The sequence below is a fragment of the Pogona vitticeps genome, chromosome 2 (genome assembly GCF_051106095.1).
Source record: "Pogona vitticeps strain Pit_001003342236 chromosome 2, PviZW2.1, whole genome shotgun sequence".
In the NCBI taxonomy this organism is placed as follows: Eukaryota; Metazoa; Chordata; class Lepidosauria; order Squamata; family Agamidae; genus Pogona; species Pogona vitticeps.
This window is the reverse complement of record NC_135784.1, coordinates 73,794,376-73,815,839: the sequence shown is the minus strand read 5'-3', so window position 1 is coordinate 73,815,839 and position 21,464 is coordinate 73,794,376. Positions and strand designations below refer to the sequence as shown.

The following is a 21,464-nucleotide window of genomic DNA, read 5'->3' as shown; positions in this document are numbered from 1 at the left end:
CTCCAGCAAGTGGTTTCCTTGCTTTGTGAAACATGTTCTAATAATGTGCAATTAAGAATGCAAATCAGTGAAGCACTGTCGGGAGCAGAACAGCAGAGCCGAGGACTGTGGGAACCAGATTGTTAATGCAAAACAGAACTATACAATGAATTGTTAATGCAAAACAGAACTATACAAGGAATGAACCCAGAACAAAAGCTTAGGTCTCTTTTGCCCTCACTACCTCTGCCTAACTTCAAAGGACATTAAGAGCAGGCAAGGCCATTTAGCAGCTGGGGTTGTTCGAGAAGTGCCAACTCTCAGCAGCTTCACATTTAGTAGAAGTGCTCCAACCACACGGGAGAAACAGCATGTTGCCACTAAATACAACAGCATCCCAATCATCTCTCCTTCAGGAACTAATTTGAAACCCACGAAAAACAATGGAAATAAACAGGTTGGGCATTACTATAAAAACATCCTTTCATTACCTTACTGGTGCACATACAGCACCACTCCGTCGGAAAACTTCTCCACAGAAAACAGCGAGCAGACTTTGACAACAAATACAACTTGCCTCAGTTGTTTTCTTAGATGGTAAGTTCAAGTGTTGTATTGTATTGAAATTGGGGCCCTGGGGTACGTTGACGTGAATACAGCCTTCCCACTGGTAGAAGTTCCTTCTCCTGATAATCCTGCTTGTCTTCCTATTTCACCTTCTGCGTCTACTTTAAATTTCTCCTCTTCTCTTCCATGATTTACATTCTGGCAATGTTTTACACAAATGTTTTAGCCTGTGCAATGTGTGATATTTCATAAACTTCATGTGCATTAGATCTTTTAGTATTGAAGCTTATCTCCTCACAATGAGTTTCTAGATTAATTGAAAACAGGGATACTGAAATGCACCCAATATGAACAGTGAGAAAACCAGTTGGAATCAACATTCTTATTCCGGCTTTAGGGAATCCCAGTTTGTTGACATACATAAGAGGGGAGTGCTTTGTCCTGCATCATTTCATACTCATTTTTCACATGTGTTCATTTATGAATCTAATGGGGGGGGTCCTGCTCATGTAAAAAATCCCCCAACTGTGCAAGAATGCTGATTTTTTTAAAAAAACATTATTTAAGCTGCAAATGCAGCTTAAAACTGAATTCATTTTTCTGTTTGCTGCCACAACACCCTGCAGATTCATGTCTAACTTGTGTTCTACTAAGACCCATCTGTGCTTTTCACATATACTGCTGTAGTTGTCCATTGGATTTCCCCCCCTTGCTTGAATGTAGACATTTGCATTTTCACCTATGGAAATCCATTCATTTTGTTTTAGCCCAGTTCTCCCATGTATCCATATTCTGTCCTCTGAGACATTAGCCATCTATCTTGATTTAGTGTCAAAGCAAAGCAAAGCAAAGCAAAGCAAAGCGTGCTGCTTATATACCGCCCCATAGCGCTTCAAGCACTCTCTGGGCGGTTTACAAGTTAATTATGCAGGGTACACATTGCCCCCCCCCAGCAAGCTGGGTGCTCATTTTACCGACCGTGGAAGGATAGAAGGCTGAGTCAACCTTGAGGCCAGCTACCCGGGATTGAACCCCAGGTCGTGAGCACAGTTTTGGCTGCAGTACAGTGGTTTAACCACTGCGCCATGAGGCTCTCTAGTGTCATCTAGAATTTGATGAATATCACTTCTGTACTTCCTTCAAATCATTTATAAGCATATCAAGCAACCTTGGGTTCAAGGCAGAACACTCCATAGCAGAGTGAAATGACCTTAAGCCATCTCTTTAAACATTTGTATTTGTGCTAATGAACAACTCAAGATCTAAATTTTACTCACTGTGGAAAGAGGTAATTGTTAATTTTTATTAAAGATCCAAAGTTAGGATTTTTTTAAAGGTAAGAATGTCACATTCACAGTAGTGATGTTGCTAGTCTAGTGGCTTTGGGTGAGCCACAGAGCTTTGAGCAGCCACATACTCAGCAAATATAGCCTCTGTGTGGTCTACAGGATGTTTGTAAGGATGGCATTAACAAATTGAGCTCAAGTAAATATTTAAAGAATTTTCCATTCAGATTTCCTTTCTGTACAATAACTTATTTAGTAATAGCTTATGCTACTAACTGCGTTTCTTGGCCATGTAGAAACTGCTGAAACCTTCTTTCTCCTGGATCTCTTAGTAGCTTTCAATGCTTTCATCATGGTGTTATTCTGGGATACCTTGCTGGGTAGGGCTAAAGGCCAGTGTGCTCCAGTGGCTTTTATTGTTCTTGATGGGTAGGTTTTCAAAACTACTGCTGGAAAACTGCTTCTCAGATGCCTGGCCTTCATCAAATGGAATGCTTTAGGCCTCCATCTTGACTCTAGCACTTTTAATATGGAACCATGGGGAGAGGCCATAGCTCAGGGATAGAGAGCATATTTTGTATGCAGAAGGTCTCTTGTTCAGTTTTTGATATCTTCATGTAGTGCTGAAACTCTGGAGAGTCACTATGTATATCTAAACAGAGACTAACCTTATCTCTTGTTTTTGTTTTCCTAAGACTTCCCCCCATGGTATCTTATTTAATAGATGCTTGGAGGTATTTCCCATTCATCAATTCCCACCACTATTAGAACAATCAACCTTATTCATTTCTATTATTATTATTATTATTTTTAAAAAAATCATTTTTACCACACACACCCTCTCTCATACACACACACACACACGGATGTGTATCCATGTGCTTATGTGTCAATGTCTACAATACTGAGACTTCACTCCATGGATCTGATGGAGGCTGCATCTGACAAATCCATGATAGCTTCCAAATAAATCTTTAAAGTGCTACTTTGCTGGTCAGTGCTGGCAAGATCTGGCTAGATAGACCAGTGGTCTGACACAGAGATTAAGATGGCTTCCTGTAGGGTAAAGTCATCTGGAAATTTGGTTTATTGTTTCACTACTATGCTCTTTTATCTGATCCAAGTTGAAAATTAATACAGTATATCACTTTTTATGACTAGCTGTCGATAAACAAAGTTAAGCTTAATCCAGACAAGATGGAAGTTATAGCAGTTAGACTTTTTGTTTCTCTAGTCAGTGTACAATCCAATGTCAATGGGTTACATTCAGTCTTAAAAATCATGTTCCCAGTTTGGGAATTCTCCTGAACCTGTTACTACTTTTGATGACTTGGTGTTGATGGTAGCCAGGAGTGCTTTCCCCAACTTCATCTGGTAAACCAGCGATACATTTTCTGGGGAAGGGATCATTTATAATTTAGTCATGTCCTAATTGTATTACTGGTAATAAAATGTATGTGAGGCAGACTCTCAGTACCACTTTGTAACTACTATTGGCTCTACATGTAGCAAACATACGATTCTTTTCAGAAAAAACTGAACTTGTACCATCTTCACAGGTTCTTATACATATTTAAGCCCAATTAAAAATACTGGCACTAAACCTAAAATGTTTAAATGATGGCCTTCCACCAAGATATATCTACCCATACATACCTGCCTGCATGCTCAGAGAGTAACATCTGCCTTGTGAATTGTTGTTGGCTATAAGAATGTATATCAAAATATCTTAAAAATATAAGGAACATCTGTGATATTCTCTTAATGTCTCTATCATTTAAAAAGTGCAATAAATGAACAATAGAAACAGATCCTTTTCCATTTTTCCTCCTAAATTATAGAATATTCACCAAGCAAGCAATGATGATGACCAGCTTGTGCATAAGATTTAGAAGGATTAATTTTAAAAATTAAAACTATTTGAAAATATTTCCTATTTTGTAATTGAAAATATAGAAGTTATTTTATTTGTTTTGATTATTGTATAGAAAATCTGATGTATAAATTGATCTTCATCATTTCTTGCATGGAGTTTTGTAAAAAAAAAAAACATATTGCATTGCTTGCATATTGATTGAGGGAATGTTTACCCAGAAAAAGGCCTACCTGGCCCTTTTGTGGGAGTAAAAAAACTGTTTCTTTGACCATTTGGATTCGTAAATCCACGGCTGAAATCCTGTTGCTGTAGCTCTGAGTGCACACAGATCAGGACATCATCAGCCATGTCATTTTATCATTAATTAAAGTTTCCAATTCCCACCCCATCACAGGCTCTGAAGCTCCCTAGGGGTCCTTATCATTCTGGAGAAACCCATTAAAGTCTTTAAGACCTAAAAATTAACGCCACTGGCCTTTGTCCCTACAGCGGGGACATTTTTGAGTATTAAAGCATTCTGTCCATCCCAAGGCTTCTATGGGATAAAGTGGGTGGGGGGTTGGAACCAGGACATGGGTGGGATTTGTAAACTTTTAATTGCTGATAAAAGATTGTAGTGGATGACATCAGTGGCCTTGTGTGCCATTAATTTTAATTGACATTGGTTTTGCATTTAAATTAGAGGCTTTAATTTTTTATTTAATATGTCATTTTTTCTTAGTGGTTTTAAAGGTTTCAGTTAAAATGCCTTGGGAGTTTCTGCACCTAAAGACATACTGGAATAGCTCTACATATGTGTACACATAAATGTATGTACACATAAATACCAGTTAACAACCGCGCACATTGTAATTAAGTATATAGAAATTATTTTATACAGAGATAAAAATCATTGCAAAGGAACAAAATGATTCAAAAAGAAAAGAAAGGATCATTTGCAAAACCTGAAAGGACCAGTTTTCTGGATGGAAGGCCAGCATCACTACAGCTAGAAATAGATGTTACAAATAGCCCATGAGAGGAACAGGAACATTTTTAACTAAAGTGATAAAGTGAGTGTCAGGCCAAAAGCTTCCCTCATTTCAGGGATCACACAGATTAGCCTGCTTTGTTTGGCAATTGGTCTCCAGGACTTAAGCCGAGGGTTCCTTTGAAATCTGCTTTCAAAAAGATTGGAAGACTAACTAGACATTAACACACATTTGACTATAATTATGAATGCCTACTTGTGACTATCTCTAACATCTATTTCTGTACTAAAAAGTTGTATAACCTATAATTAAGGCTGTTGCCTAAACATAAAAGTATATTAATTTCTTTCAATTTAGTGAGGACTTTATTTACAAACACATTTAGAAAACCATTTCTCTTTTCTGGATGCTACTGATTTTACGGACATTTACTGATTCCACTTCCACCTGTGTTGATCTACTACTCCCATCATTTCCACCCACCATAGTATGCAGCCTGATGGGACTTGTAATCTAACACATCTGGAGGGTGTCACATCTTGGGGGAAGGTGCTGAAAGGTGAATTTTATTATCAATAATTCTTGCTTTGATATTGCTATTAATGGTGTTATTTTGCCCATCGTATCTTTCAGCTAATTTAGAAAGTGTTGGTATAATGAAATTTCATGAAATATTGCAATGGAGACATGCCATCGAGTATAACATTTCTATGCAACACTTGCGGTAACAAGATATGGCTTATTTTGAAAAACGGTGAAGTGCATCATTTTTTAGAAAATATATTTACATTATCAATATTTCCCCAAACCACTGTGAAGCAATTTTCTGAGGTAAATTATAGCAATCTGACACCTAACTGAAACATATTACCTTCAGGCTATTAGAATACCTTGAGAGATATAGCAGCATGTGTCTGCTCTTGTTTTTTTATATTAGCTATAAATATAGACTTATAGTTTCCTTTCATCATTATGTGGAATAATTTATTGCAGAAGCAATTTTACTTCCTTGCTATGATCAGTGAAGAAAAAGTTAGCTGAAGTAAGTGTAGGTTAACTAAGTCAGCTAACTTGGTTTGAAAGAAATTGTTTTCATATCTGCCAATGAGAGCAACTCCTGACCTTGCCAGGGGGGTGTCCCTGCTGAAATTTAGGGGTGGGACACCATCTGTCCCAGTCCACAAGTCACCCCTGCCTTCCAATATTTCATTCGTGAAAACAATCCCCCAGTCAAATCTACTGTACCGTATTAGCCTCACACGATCCTCTCCTACGACGTTTTAAAAACAAGGCTAGGCTCCCAAAGGGTCCATGCACTGTTTGAAAATGCCTGTCACTGGATCACAGAGGAAGCAATTTCCTCTCTCCATATACAGCACTGACATGCCCACAGTGGGAATCTTGCTGCTTCTCCTTCCCTGTGGTACTCGATACTCTGTTCTGAAAGGGTTTCCAGCCTTCTGGCACCAATACTGAGAGTATAGGGAGGTTGTGCACAGGATGGAGACACAACACTTCCAGGATTTGCTGTTGCGCTTCTTTCATTGTCACAAGCATTCAGTTGGGTCCTCATCAAAGACAATATTTTTTTCATTTGGTTATTGGTTTTTGTTTTTATAGCTGTATGCGATACAGTGAATAAAACAACACAACCTGCAATTCATTAGCAGTCCAAAATGACTAACTCAAGAAGAGGCCAAAATGAGCTTCTTCAGGTTGCAAAGTCACAGGCTGACCACTGCATGGTGCCTGTGTCTTCCTTTGGTTATCACAGAGTTGCACTAGAAACATAGATTCATTGCATTAAATACAACTGTTAGCCCAACTAAAGTAGATCCAAAAATATTTTGAATGTAATAAGCCAAAATTTATATAATTGCCATTGATTCTATGGGTGAAGGCTACCCTGTTATAACTACTTATGGGTCTACTCTAGATGAGGCTAATAACTGGATTCACCCATAGATTCAGCATGAAAAACATTGGCGGGAACCTTGCAGGACTTTTCAGTTAAACTCCCTACTCAGTGCAGGAAATCCAGAATTAAAACATGCCCAACAGATACCTGAACAATTTCATCAGCTCCTGGAGACTGTGCCCAATGCTGGCTGGCAATGGCTGAAATCTTGTTGCTTGATTATGTAAAAAGCATAACATTCAATCAGTTTCTAGATGGCAATTGTTAATTGCCAGCCAGGAACTCCTGAATAGTAATAATTTTGTATAACAATTCCACAGGATTTCACCCTTTGTCTATAAAAATGCTTTTCTTGGGACAAATCCAACAAATTCAGCTGTTAGTCCAAACTGGACAAAATCCATCAAGCCAATAGGGTTACATAAGAATTCCCATTGAGTCAGTGGTATATTCTTGTTCTTAAGCTGATATGATTTGGTCCTGTTTTTCAGAGCAACAGAGCACATGCTTTAAACCCTACAAAAAGTCCATTAAAAAGTCTACTGAAGGTAAGTTAGGGCACCATATTTTCTTTCCACTTTGTTTTTCCTCCTCCAAACTTCATACCAAATTGCTGAGTTATTCACTCTCTTTGCTGGCTCCTGCTGTATACAACCTCACTGAATTAAGGTATCACAGCTGGAGACCTTACTTTCCCAAAGTGCTGCAATATGCAGTATAAAGGAAATTATAGAGTAAGAAGTCTCAGCTGACTTTTTTACTGATTTCTTTTGCTAGCTTTCACAAGAGGGACACCACTGGAGGCTGCTACAATTTAAAATAGACAGTGACTTTTCTTCTTCATGATGTTATGCTTTTGCAGTCTGTGTAAAATATACACACAGAGAGAGACATCTCTCTCTCTCTCTCTCTCTCTCACACACACACACACACACACACACACATACAAGAATACAATGCACTAAATTGTCAATTGTACCTGCTACCCATGTTTCTTAGGGAGGTCAACTAATTTCTATGCAACTTCCTCGAGGTTTCTGAAACAGTGTCACCCCCATTTACTTCTATTGTACATGGAGGTATATCTTTTATTAGCTCTCATGGAATTTTGGGGGAGTATTGGGATTTGATCCAAGCAATATGAAGGGTAACAAATTGAAATCTTGGGTGCCCAGGATGTTAAAAAACCAATCACTCTGTATGGGGTGGTGGTGGAGGGGAGACTAAGGATGGAGCAAAGAGTTATGTAGTGGTGTACACCCATGTAGTTTCTAGAGGGCTGACACTTTAGTGTCTGCTGAAACGGGTGTTGGTAAACATGGGGGCAGGGAGCAGTCATAGCTCTAAATGCAGGAGATCCAACTCCCTAATGCTAAGCCAGGGACTGCTGCTGTAACCAATAAAAATGTGGACTTTTTCTCTCCAAGCAAATGGTGTGTTGTCTTTTGAATTCTGAGGGGTTGGAAGCTGTGGCCCAAGGGGCTATTCAGCAATAGGCCAGCAATAATTCCACACCTTGAAGTGGATTCCTATTTACAGTGGGCTTTTTCAGGGTTTTCTAGGTATAGAGTACAGTACTTAGAAGTGTTCCCTTAATTGTTCTCTACTTCTGGTTGCATTCTGGGACTGTGCAGCTTGTCCCAAACCACATCTCCCTATGCCAAAGTATGTAGCCAGATGCTACATCTCACTTAGCTATCCAGCCAGGCAACTTCACTGAACACAATGGAGATTACTTTCGACAATGTATGCTGCCATTACCATTGCCTTCAGTATGAATGGAAAAATAAGAATTGACTTACGGTACTCTTCTTTTTAGATGGTCTCTGAGAATGGGAAAGATAAGGTGGTAACTTTAATGCAACTACCTGTCCATGTACAAATGAAATAGGTATATTGAGGATGCAATACCCTATATCTGACTTCTTGCATTGGGTCACAGTTTACAGCAGTTTACAGCCAAGGCCATGGCCTGGCACTGGGCTGCGGACCGGGGCTTGGGGACCATTGCATCAATCACAGTGATAGATCATCTCCCCCCCTTATCACAAAAATACACCCATAACACACAAAAAACCATGATCACCATAATCACCCAATCTCCTGAAAAGGACAAAAAGCTGATCCCACAGCTACAAATACCCACACTACACCAGAACACAGACAGAGTTCTAACTCCTGTCCTGTGAAGATGCCAGCCACAGAGACTGGTGAAATGTTAGGAAGAAAAACCTTCAGAGCATGGCCAAACAGCCTGAAAAAACTACAACAACCATCAGTCTTGTAATCAATTGGCTAGGGTTTCACATAGGCAGCTCCTGACCAGAGCAAGGAAGAGCATCCTCCAATTTGATGGGAAGTCCCCCTATACACAGCTGCACATTAAATGGGGGGGGGGGGGGAAGAGAAAGATTTATATAATGAAGAGTGGATTTTTGTAGGGAAGGAAAATGAATTTTCTTCGCCTTGCTCTGGTAGGGAGAATCTCTGAATTCTAGTGAAAAACAAGGGAGGAGGAGGAGGAGGAGGAAGAGGAGATCCCTCAAGCTTGGAGTGTGTGCACCCCAGGGCCATTGCCCGGGGTGAGCACAGCACGGAACTAGTTCTGCAAGTAAGAAACTTTCCTTCCAATGTATTACCAGTGTTCCATCTCCTTCCTCCCTACCGGCCCCTATAAGCTTGGTCCTTAACTTTACCATTGTGATATAACATTGTAACCCAATGTTTGATGACACCATGCTCATATTCCATTTGATCTCTGGTTTCATAGTGAATTCCTTTCTCCTCTTCCAGCTAAATTGCATTATTTTTGAGTTTTAAAGTGGTTCATATGTACAGCCAAGACTCTGCAAACAGCTTTCAAGGGGTGTTTGGTTAGCTGCTTCAAGCCAGAATGAATTGTTTTTAAGAAAATCTGGGGTGTAAAAATATGATGGAACACTATGAATGTACACTTATGGTGCAAAAATTGCTGAAATGATCTCATTAAACTATTTGTTCTAGTCCTATTAAAGTTAAATCCTGAATTGAGTGCCATCCATTATGGCTGAGCTCCAGTGCTGTATTCATTAGGGACTTAATCAAATGCCCAGTGGAGTTCTCAATTAAATCTTCTTTTCAAATCTAAAATTATTACTTGTTTTCTACTGAAGCCAAATCCTGCCCCAGCAGTGTCTGTTCCAGCCAGGTTTTACTTCTGTAGAAACAGTAACATTTGGGTCAGCAGCATCTGGAGTAAAATTATTGTTTTACTTTTATATTAAGCTTGATGAAAGTATATTATTTTCTTACTTTCACAAAAAGCTCTCAGAAGAACTTGGGACATCAATGTTGATATCAGCATAGTGCTCCTTCCTCCACCTTAGGTCCAAAGCTTTCCACCTCTTCTTCCAATTTAGATTTGACAAGGAAAATCTCTTGGATACTTAATTCAAGTATCCAATGAGAGAGTAGGCCACTTTTGCAAACTTCATGGCAAAACTGTAAATTGAGGTTTAGGATGATTCTAACCTGAAGGAGACAATAAAAAGATAGGTGAGAAGAATGACCCCCCCCCCCCGTCCTCAAAATGTTAATGCTAAATTTTCCTTAAAAGTTATTTGCAGGAAACTGTGATCAAAGTTTGATAAAGCAGTACATAATAGATGAAAAGATGAGAAAGAGAAAGAGAATGTTAAGAATATACATCAGGACCCCTATATCCACTGGGGATTGGTTCCAAGCCCCCCCCCCCGTGGATACTGAACACCACAGGTAATAGCGAAAAACTGTATATTTAGTATGATAAAAGGAAAAAAGAAGAAAAAAATTGATTTCATGCATATTATCAGATTGGCCACTGAGGGCGGAGACCATGGTATGTATTCTTCACTTGAAATATTCATAGCATGGTCTCTGGTACTATATGTGAAAAGCTTTTTCTGGCGTTTTCCCGCTTTCTTTTGAATCCTATCATCAAATTAGTTCTTTATGTAGTAGTTGTTGTTTAGTCATTAAACTGTGTCCAACTATTCATGACCCCATGGACCAGAGCACACCAGGCCCTCCTGTCTTCCACTGCCTTCCGGAGTTGGGTCAAATTCATGTTGGTTGCTTCGGTGACAATGTCCTATCATCTCCTTCTCTGTCATCGCCTTCTCCTCTTGTCTTCAAACTTTCCCAACATCAGGGTCCTTTCTAGGGAGTCTTCACTTCTTATGAGATGGTGAAAGCATTGGAGCCTCAGCTTCAGGATCTGTCCTTCCACTGAACACTCAGGGTTGATTTCCTGCAAAATGGATAGGGTTGTTCTCCCTGCAGTCCAGGGGACTCTCAATAGTCTCCTCCAGCACCACAATTCAAAAGCATCAATTCTTCAGTGGTCAGCCTTCTTTATCGTCCAGCTCTCACTTCCATACATCACTACAGGAAAAACCATAGCTTTGACTATGCGGACCTTTGTCATCAAGGTGATGTCTCTGCTTTTTAAGATGCTGTCTAGGTTTGTCATAGTTTTCTTCCTAAGAAGCAGGTGTCTTTTAATTTTGTGGCTGCTGTCAACATCTGCAGTGATCATGGTCTCAAGTTCCTCTGCCTCTTCGAAATCCAGCTTGTACTTCTGGCAGTTCTCAGTCCACATACTGCTGAGTGCAATTGTATGGTAGTTGGAGCATTTTTGGCACTGCCCTTCTTTGGGATTGGGATGTAGGCTGATCTTTTCCAATCCTCTGGCCACTGCTGAGTCTTCCAAACTTGCTGGCATATTGAGTGTAACACCTTAACAGTGTCATCTTTTAAGATTTGAAATAGTTCAGCTGGAGTGCTGTCCCCTCCACTGGCCTTGTTGTTAGCCCTTCTTTCTAAGGCCCACTTGACTTCACTCTCCAGGATGTCTGGCTCAAGGTCAGCAACCACACTATCTGGGTTGTCCAGGATATCCAGATTTTTCTGGTATAATTCTTCTGTGTATTCTTCTCACCTCTTCTTGATGTCTTCTGCTTCTGTTAGGTCCCTACCATTTTTGTCCTTTATATCATGTCCATCTTTGCACAAAATGTTCCTTTGTAAGACCTTGTTGGACAGCCACTTTGTTTTCTTGCATTTTCTTTTCTTTGGGATGGTTTTTGTTGCTGCCTCCTGTACAATGTTTCGAGCCTCCATCCATAGTTCTTCAGGCACTCTGTCCACCAAATCTAGTTCCTTAAGCCCATTCTTCACTTCCACTGTGTATTCTTAAGGGATTTGGTTTAGATTATACTTGACAAGCCCAGTGGTCTTTCCTATGCTCTTCAGTTTAAGCTTAAATTTTGCTATGAGAAGCTGATGATCAGAGCCACAATCAGCTTCAGGTCTTGTTTTTGCTGACTGTATAGAGCTTCTCCATCTTTGGCTGCAGAGAATATAATCAATCTGATTTCAGTAATGCCCATCTGGTGACATCCATGTGTAGAGTCACCTCTTGTGTTGTTGGAAAAGAGCGTTTGTGATGGCCAGCTTGTTCTCTTGACAAAACTCTATTAGCCTGTGCCCTGCTTCGTTTTGAACTCCAAGGCCAAACTTACCTGCTGTTCCTTTTATCTCTTCACTCCCTACTTTAGCATTCCAGTCCCCCATAATGAAAAGAACATCTTTCTTTGGTGTCAGTTCTTTGGTGTCAGTCCCTGCATGGCATAGTCCATAGCTTCTCAGAATTACTCAAGCCCCTTCACCACAACAAGGCAGCAATCCGTGAAGTGACAGTATATCATACCTGCTACCAAATTAAAAGTCACACTAAAATCATGGCATGTAATTATATTTAAGCAATGAAGTATGGCATATTCTGAGCTATAGTAAAGCAAGAGAGAAGGATGGATGAAGAATATCACCACTGAAGAATATCAAGAGAGAAAAACAGGAACAGTTTCGGGAACATTTAAGAACATCATCACTGTTCAATTTCACGTAATTTGCAGTGTGATCAGATGAATATGCTTTGATTTACTTTTCCTAGAGATTCCCCAACAGGACTGTGAGACATTCTCCGCATGAAGATTAATTTCTTCTGGTCTCACTACTGTTAGCTTCTGGATTGTTATAGAAATCAGGACCTATGCAGCACACTGCATCTGAGTTCAGAGTCTATTCACATCAAATCCTACTTCCTTTCTGATCACAATCCAAAATTCTGGCTTGAACTCTAATGGCACGAAGTTTATGATGTCTGAAGGAGCCTCTCATTCCATATGTGTCCTGTCTTCAAACATTGAGTATTTGGAGGTGGTACTCTAGATGTTCTTGCCACCTGAGGTGAGCCAATCAGGGACAAGGAGCAGAGCATGCTCTTTGGCACTATCCTCTCTCAGGTCTATGGGCATCTATCTGATCCACTCACTGAAGAACCTTATAGATACGAGGCCAGTTTTTTAATGTGTTTTAACTTAACTATATCTTTGCCATGGCTATAGATACAGATTCTGAATTATTTTATTCACCCACAAATTCCACTTTCAGTAGTCCCAATGGACACTTTCGGTAGTCCCAATGTCAGCAGGAGATGGCAGCCTCTTTTTGTAAAAATGAAGGAGGAGGCCCAGAAAAGTGGCAAATGGCAACTCACACTGTACAAAACAAACAACTATTGTATACGGAGGAAGAGGAGGAGGAAAACATAATAAAGTACAGTGGTGCCTCGCTTAACGATTTTAATTGGTGCTAAAAAATTCATCGCTATGGGAAAACATCGCTAAGCGAAACGCGTTTTCCCATAGAAATGCATTGAAAACCGGATAATCCATTCCAATGGGAACGGATTGCTGTCCTTAAGCGAAAATTGCCATAGGAAACATCGCTAAGCGAAACGCGGTTCCCCCATTGGAATGCATTGAAACCTTTTCAATGCATTTCAATGGGGGAGAAAAAAATCACCAAAAATTCAAAAAGAGTCAGAACGAAGCCAAATTTGGTTAACAAAGGGTTTATTAAGTGCATTAACAATTTCAAGCACTCTAAACCCATTTTAAACAATTTAACACCTTTTAAAAATAGCAAAAACGGAGCTGTCAAAAACATCGCTAAGCGAAACAGGGGGACCTAAACTGTCATTGTTAAGCGAAGCAAGGTCCTGAACATCGCTATGTGAAATCCCCCCATTGGAAACATCGCTAAATGGAGCACAAGATCTCTCCAAAAACCTCATCGCTAAGTGAATACATCGTTAAATGAGGCAATCGCTAAGCGAGGCACCACTGTAATAGTACTTTAAACAAAAATAGAATGAGAAAAGATATGAACTCAAATGGATTGGGAATAAAAATATATATTTTTCAAAATTCATAGCAAGTGCTGTCGCGCGGGTTTAATCAAAAAGTATTAAAGTGCCTACTATAAATGAGTGATAAAGCTAATACACATTAAACTTAATTGAAGTAGAATTATAAACTATAAATAGTGTACTGGATATCATGATTATTTTATGTGTATTTTAAATCTATTTTAACAGTTCTAACTATTGTTTTAATACTGTTGTAGGTTTCATTCTTTTTTAATGTCATGATTTATTGGGGTTTTAGTTGGTTTGTTGTTGTTTTTCCGTAATATGTGAGCTGCCTTGGGTCCCTCAAGTGGGAGAAAAGCAGCACAGAAATAGAAGGAAAGAAGGAAAGAAAGAAGTTATTTTTTTCAGCAGAAAAGCTAGGAAAAATGGTTGAGAAAGAAATTTAATACTGAAACAAGGAACAAGTCAATGGATCCAAACTAGAATGGACTGGGATTTTTAAAATAAAGTTTATACATTGTATAAATGGAGGGAAAGGCATGTTGTTGAATCAAAGAGACCGGCTCACATTGGATTCTACTCAGGGGAGAGCAACGTCCCCATGTTGACAAACAAGCAAGTAGACTAACAGTAGTAAATACCTCCAAAGTTTAATTAAAAAGAAAAATAATGAAATCTAAATCCCTTGAAGTGAAACCTGCATCAGGCCAAGATGACTTGGGGGACTTCTCTGTTTGCCACCCTGATCTGCCTGAGGAGCTCAGCTAAATGTAGAGAATTGGGAAACTGGACAGATAGCCTGTCCATGAGATTTTTGTACGACATCTTTTATCCACCCTTATTTTTCTATAATGATCAGTGAAATTCACACCTAGTAGAACTCAATTCGGATGAATTGTTTCTTTTTTTTTCCTGCATGTCGTAAGAATGTATTCAGAAGCATGATTAATTTCTACACAAATGAATACACACATTGAACTTAATTCAGAAAAGTAATTTCTATTTTTAACTGAAGGGAAAGAAGCATAGAGGCAGTGTGCACTATCTACACAATGAGCATAAGAACCTAAGAAAGAAAACTGACAGCAAAAGATAAGAGTCTGATCATGAATAAATGAAAGATTATTTTTCACTGTAGGAAAAAAAACTATCTCAGAAAGATTTGAATTGTTTTGCAGATAGAATGGAAAGAGTTTGATGAACAAAGGGAAAGGATTCTGATCTAGCAAAACTTGAAGCCACTCTACAATTAAGTGAAGTAGTTTGAAAGCCTTACTGCTTGCTGCTTTCTGGAACATTTTGTAGGTGGAAAGGTGGAGGAAGCAGCTATAGTTTTCTAAATTGATGATGTGTCTGTAACTAAGCTCAATGATTGTAAAACATGCTGTATTAAAAGATGGTCCTGAGACACTCAAGTAGTGAGAGAGAAACTGATAAACCAAATAAATAACGAGAGGTTGCTTCACATATAATAGACTACATACATATCGGTAGAAAAGTTGTTAGCCTTATAGTCCTTCGTTCATAGAGTTGTCATGGAACTCATTGTGGCATATATGGGATTTCTAAGCACTCTGAAACAAACAAACAAACACTCTTTTATTAGTATAAACAGTTTGAGCTTTCAAAATTTGGATTCAAAATTGCAATTATTTAGATAAAAATGGCTGGGATTCTAAGGAACCTTTCCTCAAACTTTTGGGTAGATATTTCTGCATACTCTGTGAGATTTGACCAATGCACACAGATCTCTTTCATTAATTAAAAAAAATAAGTGGAAACTGCCTGATATTCTTTCTCAAAGTAATTTATACACCAATCTTTGAAGGGTCAAGGACACTGAACTGCATCCCTTCAGCAACTAGATCTTTCATAAGAAGGACGGCTTGTAGACAAAGGGCCTTTTCGGCAGCTGTCCCCAGACTATGGAATGCTCTCCCGACTGAGATTCGTCTGGCGCTGACTCTGATGACATTTCGGTGCCAAGTCAAACCCTTCCTGTTCCAGAAGGCTTTTAATTGAAATAACATCAACTGTGGGTCCTGATGGCAATTTTTAGATTGTATTTTAATTGTGTTTTAATCGTTCTATCTTTTATTGTATTTTAATTGTTTTTCAATTGTGAGCCACCCAAAGACCTTTGGGTAGAGTGGGCGGCATATAAGTTGAATAAATAAATAAAATAAATAAAATAATTTGGAGAGTTGTGGTATATCAGCACAACACAAATGATAAAAAATTCACACTCATAAAAGAGTGTTGTGGGTTACTAAAGGATAGCAAAAGTATTTCAGAAAGACCCATTCATGTATGGAAGCTACTATACAAATCTACTCTATGCTCCAATAAAGGGCATACAGATCAGAACTGCACTGACCCATCCTGTGTACTTTAGGAAATATTCTGGTCCCATGGGATCTCCTCTGTCCCCCTTAAAAACAAACCCCCTTAAAAACAAATCAAACCAAAAAACCAAACACTTCCACAAATAGGGGTAATGCAAGCAACCATTACCTAGAGGGAACTACACAGTGTCCCAATTGTGTGAACTACCCATTCAAAGCTCTACACCAGTGGTTCTTAACCTTTGTTACTTGGATGCTTTTGAACTGAAACTCCCAGAAACCCCAGTCAGGACAGCTGGTGGTGAAGGCTTCTGGGAGTTGCAGTCCAAAACTCCTGAGTAACCCAAGGTTAAGAACCAGTGCTCTACACAATAATCATCCTTCCACAATCATATGCACACATATACTAATAGTAGAATAATATTTAAGTAAAGTTTTGAAAACAAAGCTGAGTGAGAGAACAAAAGAAAGAGAGATTTAAGAACACAGAATGGTATTTGGCATTTGCAAAGTTCTTTCTTTCTTTCTTTCTTTCTTTCTTTCTTTCTTTCTTTCTTTCTTTCTTTCTTTCTTTCTTTCTTTCTTTCTTTCTTTCTTTCTTTCTTTCTTTCTTTCTATAAATACTAATGGTGACTTCAGTCTCACACCTCCCTAGTGCCTCAGTGGTTGGAGTATCCAGGGGAACTCTTTGGCTTTTTTTTTAAAAAGGTGTTTAACTGTCACTCTCTTCCTCCTCCAGTGCCATTAATGACTGATAGATTCAGTTATCACCTCTCTATAATAATCATCTTCATGTGCCGTCAAGTCCATCCTGACTTATGGCAACAATCCTCAGGATTTTCCAGATATAGAATACTCAAAAGTGGTTTACCATTCCCTTCTTCTGGGGGCACCCTAGGAATGTGCAGCCTGCCTGAGGCCACACAGGCTGGCTTTACTTCACAGGAGGTGCAGTGGGGAATCGAACTCTCAAATTTTGATTCGGCAGCCAGTTACCTAAACCACTGAGCTATCCAACCAGTTTCACCTCTTTATGAATCAATGGGAAAAAAATCCCTTTGTGAACCAAGTAAATAACTTGGGTGTCTTATTAGACTTAATGCTCCTCCTGAAGAAACAAGTGAAAATCTTGGCTGGCCAGCATTTTATTATCTGCCCCTGGTTTGGGAAGTTTCTCTTGTAAGTTTCCATACATGACTTCACCCTTCCTACTCCTTTCTCCCACTCTTCCCTCTCAGGTTTTCCCCCATTCTCTGCTCTATCTTCACCCTTGTCTCTGATTGATTGATTGATTGATTGATTGATTGATTGATTGATTGATTGATTGATTGATTGATTGATTGATTGATTGATATACCACCCGTCTAGAACATGTCTACTCTGGGCAGTTTACATATAATATAAAAATAAACTAAGATGTAATCCAGATTAGTCCAAGATGGGAAAGGAAAAAAGAAGGAGAGAGAAAGAAAGAGAGAGAGAATGAAAAGGGTAGGTAGGCTAGGTAATGGCTGTAGGGAAGACCTGTCTGTATATCCATGTCTTCAGGTTAGTCTTGAAGGCCGTCAGTGAGGGAGCCAGGCGGATCTCAGCAGGTAAGTTGTTCCAGAGGTGAAGAGCCACTGCTGGGAAGGCCTGATTTCTAGTTTTTTCCCACCAGGCCTCCCTTGGCATTAGGCCCCTCAGCCGCCCAGCCTGACTGGAGCGGGTGATACTGGTAGAACTGGGCGGAAGAAGGCGCCTGACTTGGTAGTGGAAACTTCCATGGTTTTTGTGAAGAAGGAGGTGTGAATTTCTTCCTAATATGGATAATAATCTGAAGAGTTTGAAGAGCTTATAGCTGTTGATTCTCCCCCCCCCCGGTAAAACAGCATCCTGTTTATACCAAGCATGAAGCAGTGGGTGATAGGCAGCAGTGCTGGGTGAACACTCTACCCCCTTTAGAGAGTCAACCAGAAGCTGCCTTGCTCGTGTTGAGAAAAATACATCAGAGTTGATGTCAGAGAAGTTCGTGTAGTGCACACCCTCTCAAGAATAGGGATTCTCTGAGAGAAAGGGACAGAAGGAAATAGTAGACCTGGAATCACATAGGTACCCCCTGCCCCCCAAAAAACAACCAATTCCCAAGAAAGCAAACTATTTCTGAAATGGAAAAGATGTGGAAGGGAAGTCTGCACTGACATCATGTGGATCTTTTAAATTAATCTAAATCAATGGACAGCTGAACTCCCCTCTTAGTTAGAAACAATTAAAGTATGTGAATGAGCTCTCATTGAAGAAGACAATAATGCTAGGAAACATTGAAGGCAGTAGGGGAAAAAAGGAAACCTGAGAGGAATTGACTTAACAGAATGAGTTGCAGACTTTAATTTGTGTTACCTGAGTAGGGCTTTTACCAATAGGATATTTAGGAGGTCCTTCATTCATAGAGTTGCCATAAATTGCAAGTTGCTTAACACTGTATAAAAACAATAATAGCGATCAGTCAGTTGTTACTAATATGATCTTACTTGTGTTAGTTTAGGGATTTTCAAATCTATCTTTTTAGTGATCAGCAAATACTGAAGTATGCACATATAAAGGTCGGGGAAAGAGATTGAAAAAATGGTCTGGACTGATGTTGTAAACTGGCTGCAGGAATAATCTGTGTTTGTGTTTTTGTGAACTATGTTAAAAGCTGAATGTGCAGACAGCAGTATTGAATGCTGTTCAAAGATAGTGTGAATGTAATGACATCAATTGTGCCAACACCTATCAGAACAAGTATTAATATTTTCTTAACACATCATGCAATGACTGTCTTTTTCCCCCTTCAGGCATCCAAATAGCAACCCAGTTTTAGATTGCTCATTCAGATATCACATATCTTGAATGTGACAAAACAGTCAGCCAAAAAAGAAAGAAAAGAAAAGAAAAAACTCTCCTGAATTTGTAGCCTATGTAGCCTATTCCCATTTTCTTTGCCAGTTCCTATTAATAAGCATTGCTCACAATTCAGGCATTATCAGTGATATGCTCAGTCCTATGGAGGAAAAAAAACCCAGTAAAAATGGAATTGGAGATACAGCAATCTCTATATCTATGAAAATGCAGCTGTAGGTTAAAGTTTTGGTGTATACTTGACATAAGAAGAAGTATCTGAAAAATGCTGATATCTTTAATTGCTATATTGGGTAGAATCCTGTCTCAGTCCCCATTCTGATGAACTTTTTGGAAGCCTTGATGCCTATGCCCCGCGGTATGGTTACTTATTCCTTAAAGCATTATACTGCTTTGTATCAGACAATGTAAAGGTTATTGCTGTCCATACATAAATTCTACATCTGAGGTCTTTCTCAAGGGGCAACCATTATAATCTGTTAAAATAGCATGTACAAAAGATAGGACCAGTGGCTCCTACACAGTGTGGTGCCATTCCTATTTAGCTAGCCTGTTCTGTGTAAGCATTTTGGCAAGCATTGACAATACTGGAGAGCAGAACCATCGAATTAATTAATGACTGGTAAGTGTATATTAGAGATGGGCATTGATCAGAAAAATTGTGATTCATTTTGATTCATGATTTGTCATGGTCAACAAATCACAAATTATGAATTTATGATTTTTTTCTAACAAATTGATTTGTCAATTAATTTTTTAATGTAAAACCCTATAAAACATCCCTCCAAGCACCTAGAGACATCAGATTCACAGAAGCTTTCCTTGATTCCCCTGTACAAGTCCTGCATGATTGGCAAAGTTTGGGTTTCAGATTTCCGAGTTATATACCCACAAAGTGGGTCCCCCTCCAGGAAAGTGTCCATTAGCAGCTGGCTTGGAAACCCAATCTTCAACAAACTGGGAGATGTTGTAAAGAAGAGTCATGGGAAGCTTCTCTTTGGTTTTGGTGTCTCTAGGTGCTTGGGGAGAACTTTACTGGGGCTCTCTCTTTGTGGGTGTATAATGTGGACACCCAAAACCCAATAGTCACCAAACTTTGAGGGATTGTAGAGGAGACGAAACAGACATTTCCATGCAATTTGTGTCTCTATATGCATAGGGGGGCATTTTAGAGCCCAATGCATCTACAAATCAAAAATTGCAAAAAAAATCATGTTTCATACAAATACAAATCAATGAATTAGCAATTTTTGAATGAATTTAATAATCTCTTTCTTAATTCATGCTGATCTCTAATGTGGTTGCAAGAATTACACCAAATGACATGCCATACCTCAAAGTGATCCTGTTAGGAATGATTCAGACCAACCCCAGCTGGAATAATTTGGTTATCTAATCCCAGCCTTAGTTAGTCCCAATAAAACGTCCCAATTTTTAATTATCTAGCTATGAGTGCAGCAACTGCTAAGGGTTTATCTAGACACATCCCATTCTTAAACTGGAGAAAGGCATTCTTTCTATGGAGAAAGGAACATAATCTCCCAAATTGTACACCCTCAGCCCTGCAATGTATGGGATCAAACCTGCAATATTAGAAGGATTGCTTATAGAAAGAAATTTGCTGTGTAGGGAGATGGCAGAATGCACTGCACAGGAAGGAATAACTGGTGACCCCTGTGAATTGAAAGGAGGAACCCATAAGCAGCAGTGGTAGATCTCTTTGGAATTTCATGTCCTCAACATGGGCTACATAAAAGGGGAAGGTAAGACAAAAAGATTATAAGGAAAGGGAAAAGGTAAGATCGGCTTTTCAAAAATCTGTGCACCTGTTTCTGTTTTGAACATCAAAACAGGGATAAGTGATGGAAAGGACTAAAATAATGGATGAGCTTCTATGTTTTTTCTCTGGTAGGGTTTTATTATTATTATGTAAAACTCTAGATAAAAACCATGAAATTGATCCTCATGAGTTTTATACAGCAGATTTATCTTCTTCTCTTATACTTTGCTGTGAAATGCAACCTGCCTCAAGATTTGGAGCAGAATGAACTTGTCTTAAACTTGGCACTGTGGCTAGTACGTAATATGGGTAGCAACTCATTAATTAATGACTATTAACTGTCACAATTTATAGGGTTACACTTACATCAGCAAAAATGTCCAATAGAATTCTGACCCACAGGAAAAGTAGCACATCTTCACAGTGCAGTCAGTTGACTAAATACTGGTGGCATAGTTATACTGGTGTGAACCAGATCTGGTGCCAGAAGGAATCAATTTGAACGAATCAAAAGCGTCTTATTCCTATCAACACCTTTCAGGTTCTGTGGCTTCCTGGGGCTCCCTTTTGCCTCAAGAAAGCCTTTGGGAGACTCAGGATTGCGGGAAAGCCCTTAATAGCTTTTTTA

General features: G+C 39.1%; 1 protein-coding gene across 2 annotated transcripts in view; it reads left to right on the top strand.

Moving 5' to 3' along the window:
• Window positions 1-310: 310 nt before the first annotated feature.
• Window positions 311-21,464, top strand: part of SLC6A1 (solute carrier family 6 member 1) — a 155,320-nt gene continuing 134,166 nt past the window's right edge. Inside the window, exons 1-2 of one of the 2 annotated variants that reach the window (XM_072989730.2) lie at window positions 476-576; window positions 7,089-7,145. The gene's annotated coding sequence lies outside the window, so the exon portion shown is untranslated. Of the gene's footprint in view, window positions 577-7,088; window positions 7,146-21,464 lie in introns of both variants that reach the window. The other variant, XM_072989728.2, reaches the window with a different exon arrangement.